Raw genomic sequence first — 19251 nt, forward strand, 5'->3', positions numbered from 1 at the left:
TGCAAGGTTTCAGATGTGAAGTGCAGAGCATTGGGGATGCATGCCATGGGGGTCACCATTGCAGATCCTGATGGCAGTACCATTGTTTCAGGCTTGCTTGGTGCCCAGAGCCCAGGGCTAAAAGCTCAGGCTGGTAAGCTGGCCTGACTTCCTCTCCACTTGGCTCTGCAACTGTTGACAAGCCTCTGGCTCTTTCCTGGCACAATCCTGGGCCTCGGTGGTTAACACTCCTGGGGTTTGCTCTGTGAGAAGAGTGATCACCAAAGACCCAAAAGCCTCCTGGTGGATTGATTCTTTTGCCATACTCTCCCTCTAGGGAGAGGCAGCCCTGCCACTCTCCTATTCCTGACCTGGACAGCACAAAGCCATTCTTTCATAACTGCTTCCTGATACTCCTTCCCCCAGAGAACTCTTTAAAGGCAGTGACCATGTTTCTTCAATTTCTGCAGCCTTGTGTTTAACCCCAAGTGGGCAATTCAAAGATGCTACAGTATGAAGTGATATTCTATTTGTGTATAAAAAAGCTACACAGAGTGAAGCCCATCTCTCATTTCAGGCACTTCTAGTGAAGAGACAAGAATCCGGCCCTACATGTAGGCACCAGAGCAGAGACAATAACAGATGACTGTTCTAGAAGACTTGCAGTTAATCAAGACAACAAAAGAAAGTGGGAAAATTGTTACACACACACACACACACACACACACACACTGCTAACCATGGCCTTATAGACCCTCATCCTCCTCAGATGGGGCAGTAGGAGAAAGATAACCCATCAAAACCATTTTTTGATGTTCTTGTTGCCATTATAAAGTAAAGCTTGGATAAAGTAAAGTGTAAGTGAAAATATGCGTGTCTATACCACACATCTCTAAGTGAAAATATGCATGTCTATACCACACATCTCTAAGTGAAAATATGCATGTCTGTACCACACATCTCTAAGTGAAAATATGCATGTCTGTACCACACATCTCTAAGTGAAAATATTCATGTCTATACCACACATCTCTAAGTGAAAATATGCATGTCTATACCATACATCTCAAAGCCTTTTCCACACACAACAGGGCAGGAAAACAGACTTCATATGGAACATGTTTATGTCCTAGGAACTTTCCTGAAGTCTCCTTTCTTTCTCCCTTCCCTCCCCACCTCCTTTCCTCTTCCCTCTTCTCCTTCATTCTGCTTTGTTTTGGAGGGAAGGGAGGTGAAGGTGGTGGGCTTTTTTTCTTTTTTAAGTAAAACTGGGTCTCATAATTCAAACTGGTCTAGAACTCACTATGTAGACCAGGTTAACCTTAAACTTACCATGTAGACAAGGCTAATCTTTGAACTTCTGGTTCTCTAGCCTCTACTTCCTAAGAATACTAGGATTGTTCACTAGCCTTCCCTTCCTTCCTTCCTTCCTTCCTTCCTTCCTTCCTTCCTTCCTTCCTTCCTTCCTTCCTTCCTTCCTCCCTCCCTCCCTCCCTTCCTCCCTTCCTTCCTTCCTTCCTTCCCTCTCTCTGTCTCTACAATTCCTGTTTCTCTTCTTTCTTTTCTTTACAGCTCTGCCTGGCCTGTAACTCTCACTTCTCCTGCTTCAGCCTCCTGATTGCTGATATCCAAAGGCTTCTTTTGACCATGAGGGCATCTACCCATCTCCTAAGTTCTTCCTTATTATCTGTCTTCAAGGAATCAACAATGTAATCTTCATCCAGTCACAGCTTTTGGGAGGCTGAGACAGGAGAAGTTAGACTACTTATTTATTTTTATTTTTATTTATTTGTTTGTTTTGAGACAGGGTTTCTCTGGGTAGCCTTGGCTGTCCTGGACTCACTCTGTAGACCAGTCTGTCCTCAAACTCAGAAATCTGCCTGCCTCTGCCTCCCAAGTGCTGGGATTAAAGGCATGTGCCACCACTGCCCAGCTAGACTACGTATTTTTAAAATAAAACCCATAAAATATGTTTTTAAAATATGTTCCTCACAGCCTTTGGTAACTATTACCAAGTGAGAACACAATTTGCGGAGTTTTGTGGTGTTTCAGTGAAGGAGAGTTAGTGGTGAGCCACTCTCATGTCTGCCCAGCATCCACTAGCCCTGCCTGTGATGACCTGGTGATGGCCTGAGAACCTGCTGTGAAGAGCAGTTCTATCACAAGGGTTCTCAGATACAAAAGTGTGGTTGAAACAAAGAGAAAGCACCAGCCTACTTCCTCTGTTAAAGATTATCCAACGTGTCTCTTGGGTGCCAGCGTTTCCATAAATCCCAGTAGCTGTAAGCAACTCGTCTCACCTACTGTAACCTGGTGACTTTGAAACTCTGCCAAGGACCTAGCCACAGGTTCCATGATACTACTCACCACAGGGGAATGGACCTTCCCACGAAGACTCTGAGAGTTTGGATGGTGATTCCTCATGCTCATCAATGACCAGAATTCCTAAATTAAATCTGAGCCCTGGGTGTAATGACAGATCTTAAAATTTCATCACGAGGAATCTGTCATTGAGGCAGTGAGTCAGTCTCTCTGGGTGGCCTTACATGAATCTGAATGTCGATTCCTAGGTCTGTGGAAGCAAAAGTAAGTTTTGGGTTGTTTTTTGTTTTTTTCACATTTGGGGAAGCAGGAACCAGGCTGGGGCCCAGTTAGAGGAGTAGGCTGGGAGACGTTTCCTTCTGCTTATTCCTGACTCCTGGTCTCTTCTTTTAAAGTGAAGTTGTTGGGCTCATGAGTTGGGACAGAACTCAGCTGTCTTCATCTCTTGGCCAGGCGGGTGGATAAAGCCAGCCACTTGTGAGTATGAGGGCCCTGAACTCAATGGTGTCCTCAGTCCTTCAACAGCAGCTCAGCTTCTAACAACGCAGTCTGTCCTGAGGGCAGTGTCCCTGGATGAACATTCCCTTTACTCGAAGTACTTCAGGCTGCTTATGGCCCAGTTAAAGCACAGACTTTAACTTTTGTATCAGTGGACCTGGATTCCAGGACCCCTGTCAATACCAAAATCTATGGACACTCAAGTCCCATGTAAATAATGCGGGTTTCACCCTTCCCAGGCTGAGACCAGTACAGAAGAGGGGACAGGAAGATCTAAGTAAGAAAGGACAGGTAGAGTGTTGTGGAACATTGCTTCTGGGTGTGGCACAGACAACACAATCTGGAACTCTCAGCAGCTGTTATCACCTGCATGAGACTGGGCTTGCCAACATGCTGTCACAGAGTGAGGGGCACTCATGACACCCTATCCTCTCTGAGAGTGTGTAGGCACTAAATAGTTGCTAGGAGGGGAGAGAGATTTTCTTCAATAATGTAGACACTGGTAAGTGACCAAGCCCCTGTAGAAATTCAGACAATCCCCTCACCGTCTAAGGCACACATACATGTGTGTGCATGTATGTTAAAAATTGAGGGGAAACTTAAAAAAAGGGGGAGGGATTAGTAGCAGTTGGGAAGGGGACAAGAAAAGGAAATGACTGATAGAAGCCATCAAAATACATCACATCTATGTACAAAATGTTACAATGGAACAATATATGTGCTATTAATATATGTTAATAATTCTTAAAGTAAAATAAAATGCCATGAGGTTAGGGGTGTGTAGCTCAGCAGTACAGAGCTTGCCTGGCATGCACAAGCCCCTGGGAACCATTCCTACTCCTAAAAACCAACAAAGAAATAAGGCCACACAGCTTTTGCCTGAGACCTACACATATCCTCTGATTTATTATTATTATTATTATTATTATTATTATTATTATTATTGTTGTTGTTGTTGTTGTTGTTGTTGTTATTGTTATTGCAGTACTGAGGGTTGAACACGGCCCCTCATGTGGCTAAGCAAGCACCCTATCACCAAGTTGCAGCTGCAGCAGCTGTCTGTATATTTTAAACCATCTTTAGGTTGCTTACAGCACAGAACACAATATGAATGCTGTGGCTGAGAGGCCCAAGTTCATAAGACAAAAGAGGTTCAAAGGTGAACACGGGTGCTCATGTGTTCCAAAAGACTTTATGGAGCTGGTGACATTTGATTCTCTGAGAGGGGCTAAAGTTGTGACATAAGAATAAGGTGTTACAGGTAAGAGAAATATCCCACAGCATGTGCATGCTCATTTGGCAGGAGCTGGCCCTTTGTGCCACTTTGCAGGAACCTGTGACAGAGCTGGGTGGTGTTACAGGTACAATCAGAGCTCCTGGGGTCTGGCAGCAGAACTCAAGTAGCTGCAGGATGACAGAATCATCTGGATGCTGCCAGGCTTCCAACGCATGGTGCTTTCCACAGATGTGGACTTGGAGCATCCTTCCTTCCGCAGATGTGGGCATGAGTGGACTCTGAGCATCCAGTGGATGTTCTACTTATCTGAACTCATGCACTTCTCTGAGGTACCTTACGAGAAGATCCATAGTTAGCTCAGACTCGGATATTTACAGAAAATTCCAACCAACTCTTCCTGGTCTGCATATGTACTCCAAAGCTCTTCAAATCAGGAATAGCGATGCCCCTTTCCAGTTAATCTGCAGGAAAATGTGAATTAATACCCAGCGTGGGAAGCTGTGTACGTGCTAGCTTCCTTTCTGGCTTCCTGCTTCACTCTTCTGGAATGCTCTTTTCTCCTCTTCTCTTATTTTGTCTGGCTTCAACTTCCTTTCTCACTCCCGCATCTAGCCCAAATTGTCCTTAGGCTCTATTTGAAGGGCCCGGAGTGTGTGCACGGAAAGATTAACCTGTCCTTTTTATAAAGGAGAAATGCATTTAAAATGGGGCACATCAAAAGTAAATGTAGGTGACAAATGTTTATATTTGGAAAGTGCTTCTGCTTTGATCCTAGTCTCTAGTTTTTGAGAGCTTGACAAATGTGCCCTGGGGGCCTTGGCTTCAAACATCTTCAGTAGGCAGAGCCCTTCACTTGACCTGAAATTCATTTGATCTTGAACTTGCTGCTCACAATGCAGAGGAAGGATCTACACTTGCCAAAGAGCCCTGCTTCCCTGTGGTGGCCTAGCAGGTGATGGGCTAGCCTTGTTCCTCAGTCTGGATCCCAGGATTTTCAGTTCCAGAGTCCATCAAAAAATGATCCTTGATGTCCTCTGCCTTGCTTCTTCCTCTGGGACATCATGTGGAGCCTTTTCTGGCTAACCTCTGACAGCTTTTTGGGAAGGTGCCAGAAATGATGTTTCTAGCAAGGCATTTTTGAAGAAGGGGTAAAGATACAGCATTGAACTTCTATTCAGATCTCCAGTTGGCCACATAACTAACGTGTGTGTGTGTGTGTGTGTGTGTGTGTGTGTGTGTGTCTACCTTTACTTGGGGATCAGACTCAGGTTACCCCCCCCCCTTTTTTTAAGGATAGTGCCTCATGTAGCTCAGTCTAGTCCTGTACTTAGCACTGTAGCTGAGAGTGACCTTAAACTTTTGATCCTTCTGTTTGTATCTTCTTAGGATTGGCCCTTAAGGCGTATGCCGCCATGCCTGGTATATGTGGTGCTATGGGACTGTCACTCCAGGCTAGAAGGAAAGGCAATATTACTTGACATTGGGAGCTGGGGCCATCGGGTAGACGCAGGACCACTGTGGCTCCATCTTGGAAGAGATGTGTCTTCTCCCGGGGGGGACTGGGGAAGGGTTCTCCTCCAGCTTCCCAGACCCCCACAGAACCTTTTGGTAGCCATTGCTGGACCAGATACAAGTGGCTGGTATTGGGAGCAGCCTTCTAGATAGGCGAGCTCTGTTACCTGTCCAAAAGACCCAACAGACAGGAGCAGGGGCATTTGGCCCCTGCAGTGGGAGTTTTGCTTAGGGTATCCCCATTCTTTGAAAACCAGAAAGCAGGAAGAGGGAGGAGCAAGACAGCATCCAATAAGGAGAAGAGGTGAGCAGTAACCTGTGGCAGGACAAACAGAGGTATCCTCCCTGAAGGGATGCTCTCAGGCTCTGATGCTCCCACGGAAACATCCATCCCTAAATAACTTTTGGAGTCCCTCGACAGCGACTATGGCCTACTTTTTTGTTCTTGGGACTCTTGGCTTCAGCAAATGCTATTTCTAAGAATGTTCTGGGCATTATGAAGTCCCACACTGGTCACTGAGAGACATTGATAACTAAGAGACACACATTGTCTGGCTCAAGATGGCAAGGCTGAATCCTGGGCTGCTGGGGTGTGAGGGCTTACCTGATTATGATACTGTGCTGTCAAGTCCACAGCTGTTGTGTGACTCTGTTAATGCAGCTTTGTACAGCCTGCCTTTTCCCTTATCTCCAGGGATATTCAAGAGTATACTTTTCTGATAACATGGGCTAGAGTCAGTGGATGTCCAAGTAACGATCTGGAAGGGCAGGGTTATAGACTGAACATCTCTGGGTCACCTTGGGAGAGACACTTTGTGGCCTTGGGCCAAGTGTCTCTCCCAAACAGAAATTATGCTGTTTAACAGTAATTTTTTTCTTATTCATAAGTATATGTTCATCTGAGGAAAAAAATTTCAAAAATCTTCTTCTTCTTCTTCTTCTTCTTCTTCTTCTTCTTCTTCTTCTTCTTCTTCTTCTTCTTCTTCTCCTTCTCCTTCTCCTTCTCCTTCTCCTTCTCCTTCTCCTTCTCCTTCTCCTTCTCCTTCTCCTTCTCCTTCTCCTCCTCCTCCTCCTCCTCTTCCTCCTCCTCCTCCTCCTCCTCTTCCTCCTTCTTCTCCTCCTCCTCCTCCTCCTCTTCCTCCTTCTCCTCCTTCTCCTCCTCTTCCTCTTCCTCTCAGAGTCTTATATAGCCTAAGCTGACCTCAAATCTTCTATGTGGTCAAGGCGGTCCTGGAACTCCTGATCCTCCTGCCTCCACCTCTCAAGTGCAGCTGTGATAACAGGTATCTACTAGGACCCTTCATTATCACAATGTTTAAGGAAGAAAAGAACATGTTGAGATATTGTAACTCCAGCACTAAAGAGGCCTGGACAGAAGATAACACAAGTTTAGGGCAGGCTGGGGGATAGTGTGATATCCTCTTTCAAAATCCAGGAAGAGGAAAAGGTTGAGAATGGTGGTGAAAACCTCCTATAATTCCAAGAGCACCATTGATAATGATTTAGTAGATTTTTATTTCCTTGTCTGAGACTGGTTCTCATGCTGGAACCTAAACTAGATCTTCCTGCCTTGGTCTCCAGAGTGCTGGGATTGTATGTGATTGTATGTGGGAGTCACAATACTCAGCTTAATGTGTAAATGTACATTTGATTTAAAAAACTGACTATGAGGAAGGCTTTTATATATAGCTATATACCTTTAATGCATTTTATTTTAAAAGTATTGTACTTTTAAAAGGTTTGTTACAACAGCCTAGTGGACAGTCCCCACTGAATTGTGGTCAGCTATTTTGTATTATAGGATATTTGCCCATCTCGTGCCCTATAAATCTAGAGCCCAATTCTCTAAAAAGATAAATGAAGTTTAAAAATGTTAAATAGCATGGCATTAAAACTGGCCCACATTTTAATTCTAGCATGCAGGAGGCAAAAGCAGGCTATTCTGACTAATGTTAACTTGTCACAAAATACAGCCATGTGAGTGGAGGGATCCTCAGTTAAGAAAAGGAGATTGGACTGAGCAGCCAGGCAGGGTGGTGCACACCTTTAATCCCACCTCAAGGGATGCAGATCTCTATGAGTTGCAGGCTAGCCTGGTCTACAGAACAAGTTCTAGGACAGCCAGGACTCTTTTTTAAAAAAGCAGGCTGTGGGCCAACCTATAGAGCATTTTTAAAATTAGTGGTTAATGGGGGAAGGCCCTGGGCAAGTGATCTTCAGTTCCATAAGAAAGCAGGCAAAGGAAGCCATGGGAAGCAAGCCTGTAAGCAGTACCCCTCTGTGGCCTGTGTATCAGCGCCTGCCTCCAGGTTCCTGCCCTACTTCTCTTGGTGACAGGCTACAGTATAGAAGTGTAAGCCCAAAAAACCCTTTCCTCTCCACCTTGCTTTTTCGTCATGGCGTTTCGTTGCAAAATAGAAACCCTGACTAAGACATAAACAGACCTCTATGTGTCTGAGGCCAGCCTGATCTACATAATCAGTTCCAGGCCAGCCAGGGCTACAGAGTGAGATGTTGATAATAACAACAACAACAATAAACAAATGTTAAATTTTGCAAAAATTAGTTATTTGTGGAAGAAAGACAAAGAATCTGTGTTTTCTTGAGTGAATTTAATTTTTTTCACATGAAAATCCTAATGTAAAAATGAACAGGAAAACACAATTCTCCAATTCCTTTTAGTAGTTCTGTTATTATTTCTATTTTGGGGGATAGAGTCTTGTTATTATCCCAGGCTTATTCGTTATCATCTTACCTCACAGTTATGTACATGGCTCAGATTATTAATGCTCTCAGCTAGCATTTGGGAGGCCCAGCGTTTGATACTCATCATTGAGAATAAATAAATGAACAAATAATAAATAAATAACATGTCTCGTTGTTGTTGTTGTTGATGTTATATTTAACCTCTTAAGTTGGCAAAGGTAAAAAATAATATAAAACTAGGAAACACAATGCTGAAGAGGTGCCCTTCCCATAAACCCCAGTAGAAAATTCATAGATTGTGGCACTTCACTTTTAATGTACGAGCTATTAAGTTTCTGGTGATCAAATATATTTTAGGAACTAAGCAGAGTAATATAAAAATATGTGGGTGGCCAGTGAGATGCTCATCGCCAAACCTGACTGCCTGAGTGCTTTCCCTGGAAGCCACATGGCGGATGGAGAGAGCAACTCTCAGAGACTGTCCTCTGAGTCCTATGTGCTGCATATACATGTACACGATAAATGAACAAGAACCTAATTATTAAAGAGCATTAACATAATAATAAAATGATAAATGCAACAATAATATAATTATTAATGAGCATTTGCAAAATAATAAAATAATAACTTTTGAAGGCTAGAAATGTATGGGAGACACAGGTTCCATCCCTGCGGAGGACATGGACGATGGGAGAGGCTGTAGTTATGCACACTGTCAGGCAAGGGCTGTGAACTTAGGACGGGAAGACTTGCCTCTGCTGTTGCACCCTGGCTTTGTGAATATAGTCACTTTACTCGTAGACTTCAAGTTTCTCCTGGCAAGTGAGTCGAATGGAGATGAAATGTAATTAAAGATTCAAACATTTGTAAATTGTGTGTGACTTCTTCATGTAGAGCTAATATGCCTGCAATTTTGAGAAGACCCTCGAGAGAAGGGAGACAATTCTCCTACACTTGTAAAGGTTGAGGGCTCAAGGTAAGGGACAGGCTATAGAGAAAGGACAGCCAGACTGCGTGCAGAGCAGTGAGGGTACGGTAAGGGGGATTTATCATATTGTGTGTGAGGTGTCTGTATGTGGAAAGGTGATGTATCAGTTGGGAGCATTCTTCTGAAGATGGTGGATGGACTGGGGAGAGTTGTTAGAGAGCTTTGATGGAAGCCAGAGAAGGCAGACTTTGTTCTGTGTACAATTAGAATTACACAGATTGTTCTGAGACAGGATCTCACCTTATAGACCAGGGAACTCATGGTAATCCTGCTGTCTGGCTTCCAGCGCGCTGGAATTAAAAGGTCTGAGCCACAGAAAGCTACAGGACAGCTGATGAGCGCCCATGTTGTATGGTAGCATTGGAGCAGAATGACAAATGAAACCAATGCTCAGATCTTGGGTTACAAGTAATTTTCCGATACAGAAAACCGGAGTTCCATGGAGGGAGAGCTGAAAGTCATGTCTGAAAGACAGAAAGTGTCTAAATGAAACAAATGGAAGTCATCAGAAACTATGGCATGTCTGCACACAGGGGACAACCACAGAGCCCAGTGGTCACAGACAGAAGAACTTGGATATTGCAATAGATGATGTGGTAATAGATTGCAACAGTAATTATTGAGGTAAGTATTGAAGAATTCCTGCAGATAACTGTATACAAGGGGAGAGACTGGGTATTCTTTATTCTCCTTCATTTACCAATGTCATTATTCATCCCTTCTTTACTTCTTTAGATTTTTTTCTTTTTGGGTGTTGTTGTTTTTTATTTTTTTATTTTTTTTATTTTTTGTTTTTTTTTTTTTGTGCTGGTATTAAAGGCTTGAGCCACCACGTCCGGCTGTTTTTGTTTTTTAAAGGCAAAGTTTCTTTGTGTAGCTTTGGCCTTCCTAGAACTTGCTCTATAGATCAAGCTGGCCTTGAACTCACAGAGATCCTCTTATCTCTGCCTCCCAAGTGCTGGGATTAAAGATGTATGTCACTACTACACTGCTACTTCACTCCTTCTATATTTAAGTAATGTACTTACTTTCTCTCTCTCTCTCTCTCCTCTCCCTCTCCCTCTCCCTCTCCCTCTCCCTCTCCCTCTCTCTCCCCCTCCCCCTCTCCCTCCCTCTCTCTCTCTCTCTCTCTCTCTCTCTCTCTCTCTCTCTCTGTGAGTGTGTGTATGTGTATGTGCTTGCACATGGCACAGCATGCATAGATGTCAGAGGACAACCTTCCAAAGTCGGTCTCTCCATGTGGGTCCCAGGGATAGAACCCAGATCATGGGGCTTGGCCGCAGGAATCTTTACTCACTGAACTGTCTCATGGGCCACAGAGAGCAGTTTTTCTTATAGAATGCCAAGTCATTTATATGGATGCTCCCCTCAGCAACATGTAAAGCAAAGTTCGTCCCTGTCTTGAATGTAGGTCTTGAATGTAGGTCATGATTAGTCAATTGCTTCCAACAGTGTAGAAACATGCAAGCAGTGGAGAAGGGAGGGATGGCCTTACAGTGGCAACTACCTTGGTAGTGGAGACATTTCAGTGACAGTACCACCAATGTCTGCTGAGCCATCTCGCTGGCCCTGAAAAAAAACAATTTTCTTCCACACTACTCTTCACAGTTTGGGGTATCTTTGTACTGTCCTCTCACAATCTAATTCTTCTTATTTATACACAGTTTTATATTCCATACCATCTAATAGGCTGGGTCTATACAGAGGGCTGGCAGCCTGTTTTCTATCAATTACTATAAATTCAATTTGTTCACAAAGGTACCTGTCAGGAACATTGGGACAGCCACCTCTTGGGTCATAGCGCCCATTTCAAAGCAGATCACAATGATTTCTTTCTTTAATCATCATTGGCCAATGGTAAGCACAGCCTTCACAGCAGCCAAGGTCAGAACCTTTTAAAGCATCCCTGCTGACATGCAGAGCCTTTGACTTCATAGCTGTGGTCCTTTGAGAGACTGGCTCTGTGTCTTCCTTTCTACATGTCCCTGTGGAGTTTTCTGACCTGACTGGGGTGCATTTGATGGCGCAGCTAGATGGGCCACAGCCATCACAGCATCTCCATCACAGCAGAGGATCTGTGTCTGCTTGGTCCACACGAGATGCTCATTAGATGAGAAGATAAGTGTACTCCTTGTGAGCTGCTTTGTTATATCCTTCTTTGTAAGTAGACAGAAAAGCTCTACTGGAGGAGGCTGCTGAGATGGCTCGATGGATGAAGGCACTTGCCACCAAGGAAGGGGACCTGAGTTTGATCCTTAGAACTCATGATAGAGAGACCCAACTCCTGAAAGTTATCATCTACACATACATACATGCATATACACACATTCACAATAATGCAAATGTAAATAAATACATATTTTTTAATTAAGAAAAACATCTATTTTTTAATTAACAAAAAAATCAGAGACCTCCTAAGAAAATGATTGCCCACCATGGCAATTGAAACAAGAGCCTGAACTATAGGTGTATCATTTCTTCTGCTACTACTGTCCTGGTTTTTATTTTTTAAATATATATATGTATGTATATCTATCTATCTATATTTTTTTCTGGTTTTTTGAGACAGGGTTTCTCTGTGTAACCCTGGTTGTCCTTGAACTCACTCTGTAGTCCAGGGTGGCCTCAGACTCAGAAATCCGCCTGCCTCTGCCTCCCAAGTACTGGGATTAAAGGTGTGTACCACCACTGCCTGGCTAAGATTTATATATTTTGATTTACTGTGTATTGGTGTTTTTCCTGGATGTATGTCTGTGTACTGTGTTATATTGTGCCATTGGAGGCCAGAAGACGGTGTCAGATGCCCTGGAACTGGAGTTACGGGAGGCTATTAGCTCTCTATGGGTGCTGAGAATTGAGCCCAGGTCCTCTGGAAGAGAAGCAAATGCTTCTAACTGCGGAGCCATCTCTCTGGCCCCTGTCATTGTTTTTGATACAGGGTCTCATGTAGTTCGAGTTGGTCTCAGATTCACTATGCAGCCAATGAACTCCTGATCCTCCTTTTTCTACCTCTCAAGTGCAGGGGTCACAGGTGTGTGCCACCATGCCTGGCATTGTCCCTTTTAAAGAACAAATCAGAGTAATGTGCAAGTGTAAACCCCTGATTCAATTGGCTAATTATGAACTTGCTAATTAAGAGTGCATCAAAGGGGCTGGAGAGATGGCTCAGCAGTTAAGAACACTGACTGCTTTTCCAGAGGTCCTGAGTTCAATCCCCAGCAACCACATGGTGACTTACAACCATTTGTAATGGGATCGGATGACCTCTTCTAGTGTGTCTGAAAAGAGCAACAGTGTACTCATATACATTAAACAAATAAATAAACAGAGAGAGAGAGAAAGAGAGAGAGAGAGAGAGAGAGAGAGAGAGAGAGAGAGAGAGAGAATCAAAAGCATTAGCAGCAGTTACTGCTCAGCCTTCTTGGGCACATTTTTTTCTTTTTACTTTTTTTTTTTTAAGACTGAGTATGCAGCTCCAATGGACAGCTTAGGGATATAGCTCTTGCCTACCATAATAGATACTCAATACCAGCTTAAATATCACATCCCCTCCTATTGCCTGCTGTTTCCTCGGCATTAAAAAAACAAAACCAAACAAAACCCATAAATACCAGGAATAGAATGTCCATGATTAGTAACTCAGTTTTCTTTATCTACAGAGAATTCTTTAAAGATCAAACATGAGGAGGCTGGAGAGATGGTTCTGGCTCCTTTCCCAGAATACCCAGGTTCAAATCCCAGCACCCATACCTGTGGCTCACAACCATCCATAACTCCAATGCCAGGGGATCCTACTCCCTATTGTGGCCCCCAAGTGCACTGCATGCTCCTAGTGCAAAGGTAGACATGCAAGCAAAACACCATACACTCAAAATAAAATAAATAGATTCAAAAGAAAGGAAAAAAACCAAAGCCTGGAAGCCTTGCTAACAAAAGCAGACAACAATAGTTCCAGGTTCTTACAAAGGAGTATTAAAGCTTTCTTGTTCTAAGGAAAAGCCACAAAAGAACCAAGAGTGGCTGTGCCCCCCACCCCCAGGAGCAGAGGCGCTTACAAAGAAGCGTTAGCAAGAGAAGCCAGCAGAGGTGGGAAGGAAAAGAGAAGAAATAAGTGAGTCAGGCTTTTCCTAACATTTATCTCATTTTGTTTGTTCTTATTTTTCTGTTTTTAGAGAATAAACTCACGTTAATGCAGTACAATCTGGCTTTGAATTCACTATGTAGTCCAGACTAGCCTCCGAGCTGCAGTGAAGCCACTAGCCTCAACTTCCTGGAAGCTATGACAGCTGACAGCCGGAGCGAGCAAAGCATGCCTGCTTGTGAAGTGACTCTAAGTACATGATGAGCAAGGCTTGACCAGAGCACGTGGGGTCAAGTGACCTGGAGTTTGGACTTCTCAAAGAAGACTTGCCATATGCAGTAGGATATTCTGGAAAAGAATCCCAATGTAAATTCAAAATTTATGCTTTACACAACCCTGTACTTTCTCTGAAAGTAACTAAACACAGCAGTTTACACCGTTTTGTACATCAGTTTCATGAGGTGGAATGTTCCACTTGTTAGTGTGAAACCCACTGGGGAAGCCAGCCTATAGTGTTACTGTCTATAGTGTTGCTAGTGGTAGCTCAAGGTTTTGTTTGTTTGCTTGATAATAAAAAGTGGCAATAAACAGATCTATCCAAAGCAGTAGTGGTTGCTTTGTGATCCTAACCCTCCAAGAGCTGATGCCAGATGCTTGCTTTAGATTTCAGACCAGCTGGACACACAAAGCAAGATCCTCTCTTAAAACAAACAAACAAACAAACAAACAAACAAACAAACAAAATGCCCACATACATTCGGACTTAGGGACATAAATCTGATGGGTCATAAGTGGTTTTCTAGAATGGTTGAATGTGTTTGCTTGTCGGTGGGAGCAGCCTGGTCTCACAGTCTGGGGAATGGGTAATGTGATCCTGAGGAACTAGATGGTCTGAGGACTCATTCCACAGCTGCACTTGGCCCTTGGATACCATAGCTGTACTTTGTATATTCAGAGTTGCTTTGGAGAAGTATCTCTTTATAGCATCTTTTAAAGGCAGGGCTATGAAGTGAACTTTCAAGGGATGATGGAGCCAGGAATGGTAGCAGTACACTCTTGTAATCCCAGAATTTGTGTTGGTAAGGCAAGATTTTTGCCAATGTGAGACCAACCTGGGATTCATAGTGAGATGCAGACCAGTTTGGACCTAAAGTTATTTCCTGTTTAAAACAAAACAAAATTACAACAACAACAACAAAAAAGTCAAAATGGAGTCCAGCAGTGATGGTACATGCCCTTAATCTAGAACTCCAGAAGCAGAGGCAGGTGGATCTCTGTGAGTTTGAGGTCAATCTGGTCTAATGAGTGAGTTTTAGGACAGCCAGACAGCCAAGGCTACACAGAAAACTCTGTGTTGAAAGGTAAATAAATGAGAGAGATAGATAGATGATAGATAGAGAGATTATAGAGAGAGGTAGATGACAGATAGATGGATAGATAGATAGATGATAGAGAATGAGTTTGATAGATAGATATAGATGATAAATAGATGATAGATAGACAGGTAATAGAGAAGAGAGAGAGAGAGAGAGAGAGAGAGAGATCAGACAGACAGATGAGATAGACAGACAGATAGATGATGGACGGATGGATGGATGGATAGAGAGTCTGTGCCTCACTATGAAGACCTATTTCCATTTAACTCCAAACTAAACACCGTAAGAACACACTATGAACCCATCTTTTCTTGTGATTTAAGGCTGCTGAACCCTTAGGCAATTTGTTTGGGGATGTAGCAACCTAACCAGAGGCTTGATTTCCTCTGCCTTTCTTAGTAAGCCAGGAGTGGGCTGTGGAAGAGACACAGAAGCCATCTGAAGCATAGCTGTAGGCAAGTGGGCTTAGAGGAGGTCTGGATCTGGGGAAGAAGGTTCTAGAACTCTGAGTTCTCTTGTGGAAGAGGGTAGGTGGATTAGGGAAGAGGTAAGTTGATAGAAACAATGGTAATCTCACAGCTGTTTAACTTGACCTTTGGAATTTATTAACGTACATGCAGGAGGCTGACATTCTAAGAAGAGAACTAAGTCTTCTTCAATAAAATGATTTGGGTAGGTGAAGTTGGATGTCCATTTATCATCAGATCCTTCCCATATGATGTGGGAAGAGAATAAGACACACTGTGTAAGTGTCTCCTGCTGTCTGTCCTTCAAACATCTGGGCACCCATTGTTCCAGCTATTATGTGGACCTTCTCACACAGCCCCTCTGCTTTGGCTTTTCTTTGTTCTAAATTTTCCTGAAAATTAGCCCCCGAGAGGGGCCAGCAGGAGCTACCTAGCTGGACAGCTTGCCTCTACATTCTCTTAATCAGAAGGTGGTAGAGATAATAGCTGTGGCCACCCGCCCTGCCCTGCCCTAGTTGAGTCTTGGTGGAGCCATGCCGACTTTGTTGGCTGAGGGGACAGCTGGCCAGTGTCTGGCAAGAACAATAAGGAAGAGGGACCGCAGAGGTGGATCAAACAGGTCATGCATGCTCTGACCAGCAGGATTCCTTCAGTGATTGATTGCTCAACTCTTCCCCTTCCTCTAGTCCAAGGGACAAAAAGGTCAGGGTTTTGTTACAGAGTTCTCCTCCAGTCCTGCAGGTTCCCTCACAATAGCTGTGGGGTCTCCGTGGAGAGCCGTAGGGTCTCAGTGGAGAGCTGCACAGCACATACATGACTTAAGATCCCCTCACAATAGCTATGGGGTCTCTGTGGAGAGCCGTGGGGGTCTCAGTGGAGAGCTGCAGCACACACTCCCTGTGGTTTTCAAAACTGCACCTTTCCTGGGAAGGAAAGGACTACCTCACCTTGGTGGCCAGTTTGGTACCCATTCTGTGTTAAGAGGATGAATATAGACAGTTGGGCCAGGAATGGTTCCCAGGCCCTATGAGACAGGACTTGCAATTCCACAGAAGAGCCTGTGCCAGGCCAAAGCAAGAGCTCTTCCTTGTGGGGCCTTGTTTGCCAGGTGAAAGGTTCGGCATTTAAAAGGCATTGCATCTGCAGGCAGAAGGTGTTCAGCAGCCCTCTGAGTGATCATTTGGAGGAGGGGGAGATATTATGCCAATTAAGTCAAGACAATGATGTCTTGTTCCCCTTGCCTGAACCCTGATGAAATTGCTTGTCCAGGGGAAGGAAAGTATTTCATTATTGCACCTTTGAAAAAGGATAATCCTCTCTGTATTTCCTTTCGGGGAGGGGGTGTCTTTGTTCTGCTGTCTCCGATCCACACTAGTGCTCAGTGTTAGTTTCGGGGGAAGAACACGGTAAGGGTTTTTGTTTTGTTTTGAAGTGTGTGATTAAATGACGAAACTTAGAAAAGAAGGACCCATCTCAAGTATTTTGGAATTAATAAACCAGGGGGCATAACTGGGTGATCTCCTGAGGGTTTCAGGCTGAGGTCAGGAACACTGAAATCTCACACGCTTCCCTGGGCAGTGGAAGGGTTCCTGGGGTCTTGAGTGAGCATTTATACTTGGGCCAAAGTGGAACCTTCACACATACCTGAGTGGATATTTAACTATTAAAAAAATGAACGCATTTTACGTTTACTTTTTTTGAGATTTGATTTTGTTTTTAATTTCATGGGTGTTTTGCCTGTATGTGTGTCTATGTGCCACATAGGTGCTGCAGTGTCTGGGAAGGATGTTGGAGCCCCTGGAGCTAGAGTTTTGGATAGTTGTGAGTCACCATGTAAGTGTTGGGAACTGAACTGAAGCTCTCTGCAAGATTGACAAGTGCTCTTAGTCGTGGTGCCATCTCCCCAGCCCTAGGATTAGCTTTCCAACAGTGGAAGTCCCTTGAGCTGATGAGACCCAGAGTTCTGCAAGTCTCCAGAGTCATTGCCTTCACAGCATTAAGTATCTTAGTGACAATGTCCCTAGAAATCTGTCATCTGTGTCTCTGTCGGTCTGCCTGTCTTACCTGTTTGTTGACTGTCATCCAAACATCAGCATTAGAGAATGCTTTGCACTTTGCTGTAACATTTGTCCTTTCAACACATGGCACCAAGCATGCACTGGATCGTCTTCTAAAACAATAATAACACCAAAAGAGGCAAAGTAGGGTCCATGAGACAAAGGCCGAACGAAGAACCTGTGTTCAATCCCTGGATTCTCCAAGGTGCAGGAGAGAGCTGCCCGCTGAGAGTTGACCTCTGATTTCTATGCCTGAACCATGGAACAAACTTGTCTGGACACACACACACACACACACACACACACACACAAACAGGGGCATGGATGTTTGATGTGAGACCTACAGGATATCATTCAAGTCATAATAAGAATAAACATCTTTTCATGAATTCAGTGGAGTTTGCTCTGTGTTTCTTTTGTGTTCTTAGGATAACTCACTGGACGAAGAAAACTCTTCATTAAAGCAGGGTGGGGATTTTGTAGTGTTCAGCGGTTAGAAACCACTGTTTTCATGATGGATGTGTTGGCAAACGCTTGTAATCCCAGTACTTGGGAGGTTAGGACAGGAGGATCAGGACTTCAAGGTCATCTTTGTCTATATGGCGAATGTGAAGCAAGCTGGGGCTACAGGATGCTCTATTTAAATCAAATAAACAACAGCAAACCCTGGGCTGGTGAAATGGCTCAGTAGGCCAACGAGTTTGTTGCCAAGCCTGACAACCTGAGTTCAAGCCCCAGGACCTACATGGTAGAAAGAGAGAATTAACTCCAGCACTTGTACACACACACAGACACACACAGACACACACACACACACACACACAATGTTATTTTACAAGTGTGAGTAACAAAATAAGAAGAAAGGAAGGAAGAAAAGAAGGAAGGAAGGAAGGAAGGAAGGAAGGAAGGAAGGAAGGCAAGCAAGCAGTTTTCTACTTTCAACTATGAGTGTCCCTCTCTTTGTGTGTATCTTTGACACAGGGTGTCTCTGTAGCTCAGGCTGGTAATCCTCCTGCCTCGGTCTCCTGAGTGCTGGAATTATTGCTCCTTTAAGAAAAGTATGCTTTACCATCATGGCAATGAAAAGTTTCCTGATTTTATTTTGTTATTATTGTTATTATTTAAGTAGGGTTTCACTCAAGCTGGCCTCAGACTCACCAGGTAGCTCTGGTAGAGACTTTGAACTCCTGGTCTTCTAGTCTCTACCTTCAAGTATTGGTATTACCCCTGAATTCTGTTTGCTTGCTTGCTTGCTTGCTTGTTTAAGACAGTCTAAGCTGGCCTGGAATTCACTATGTAGCCTATGTTACCTTCAAACTCCAAGAAATCCTATCTCAGTTTCCCAGGCATTGGGATTACAAATGTGAGTAGCCTTGCCTCTCAAGAATGAACAGGCTCTAGTGAGCCCCAGAGTGCAGTCACTCTTCTATTAGGTAGCTGTTGACGAACAGGTTTTTTCCTCTCTGCTCTGAGACTAAAGAGTTTCTTCTACCTTGGGTGTCAGGACACTTCAGAATAATAAAAGCAACAGCAATAATAACATAACTAGTACTTACTTGTTTTAGATGTTTTTTGAGACAGTTTTTCTTTGTTGCCCCAGTTGGCCTCAAAGTTCTAGGTTTATGAGTGTACACCACATTCTCTCTCCCCTCTCCCCTCTCCCCTCTCCCCTCTCCCCTCTCCCCTCTCCCCTCTCCCCTCTCCCCTCTCCCCTCTCCCCTCTCCCCTCTCTCCCCTCTCCCTTTGTCTCTCTTTTTCTTTCTTCCTCCTCTTCTTCCTCCTCCTTCTTCACTATTTCATGTAGCAAGTAGCCCAGGATGTTCTAGAACACCCTATGTAGCCAAGAATGCCTTTGAACTTTTTATCCTCCTGCCCCTATCTCCCAAGTGCTGGGGTTGCAGAAGTATGCTACCACACCTGGTTTATGTGTGTTGGGATTCAAACCCAGGGCTTCATCTGTGATAAGTAGCAGTTTAACAACTAAATTACATCCCCAGCCCTTCTAAGCTTTTATTTTGAGACTGAGAT

The 19251-nt window shown here is 43.9% G+C and overlaps 1 long non-coding RNA gene across 2 annotated transcripts in view; it reads left to right on the forward strand.

The window, feature by feature from the left end:
* The window catches only part of Gm35814, a 109395-nt gene extending 95474 nt beyond the window's left edge, over positions 1 to 13921 (forward strand). For both annotated transcript variants that reach the window (XR_386047.3, XR_003952550.1), the window contains 2 exons: positions 9668 to 9866; positions 13415 to 13921. This is a non-coding gene — a long non-coding RNA (predicted gene, 35814). The remainder of the gene's footprint in view (positions 1 to 9667; positions 9867 to 13414) is intronic.
* The last annotated feature ends 5330 nt before the right edge of the window (positions 13922 to 19251 follow it).

Source organism: Mus musculus, chromosome 18 (assembly GCF_000001635.26).
Source record: "Mus musculus strain C57BL/6J chromosome 18, GRCm38.p6 C57BL/6J".
Lineage (NCBI taxonomy): Eukaryota > Metazoa > Chordata > Mammalia > Rodentia > Muridae > Mus > Mus musculus.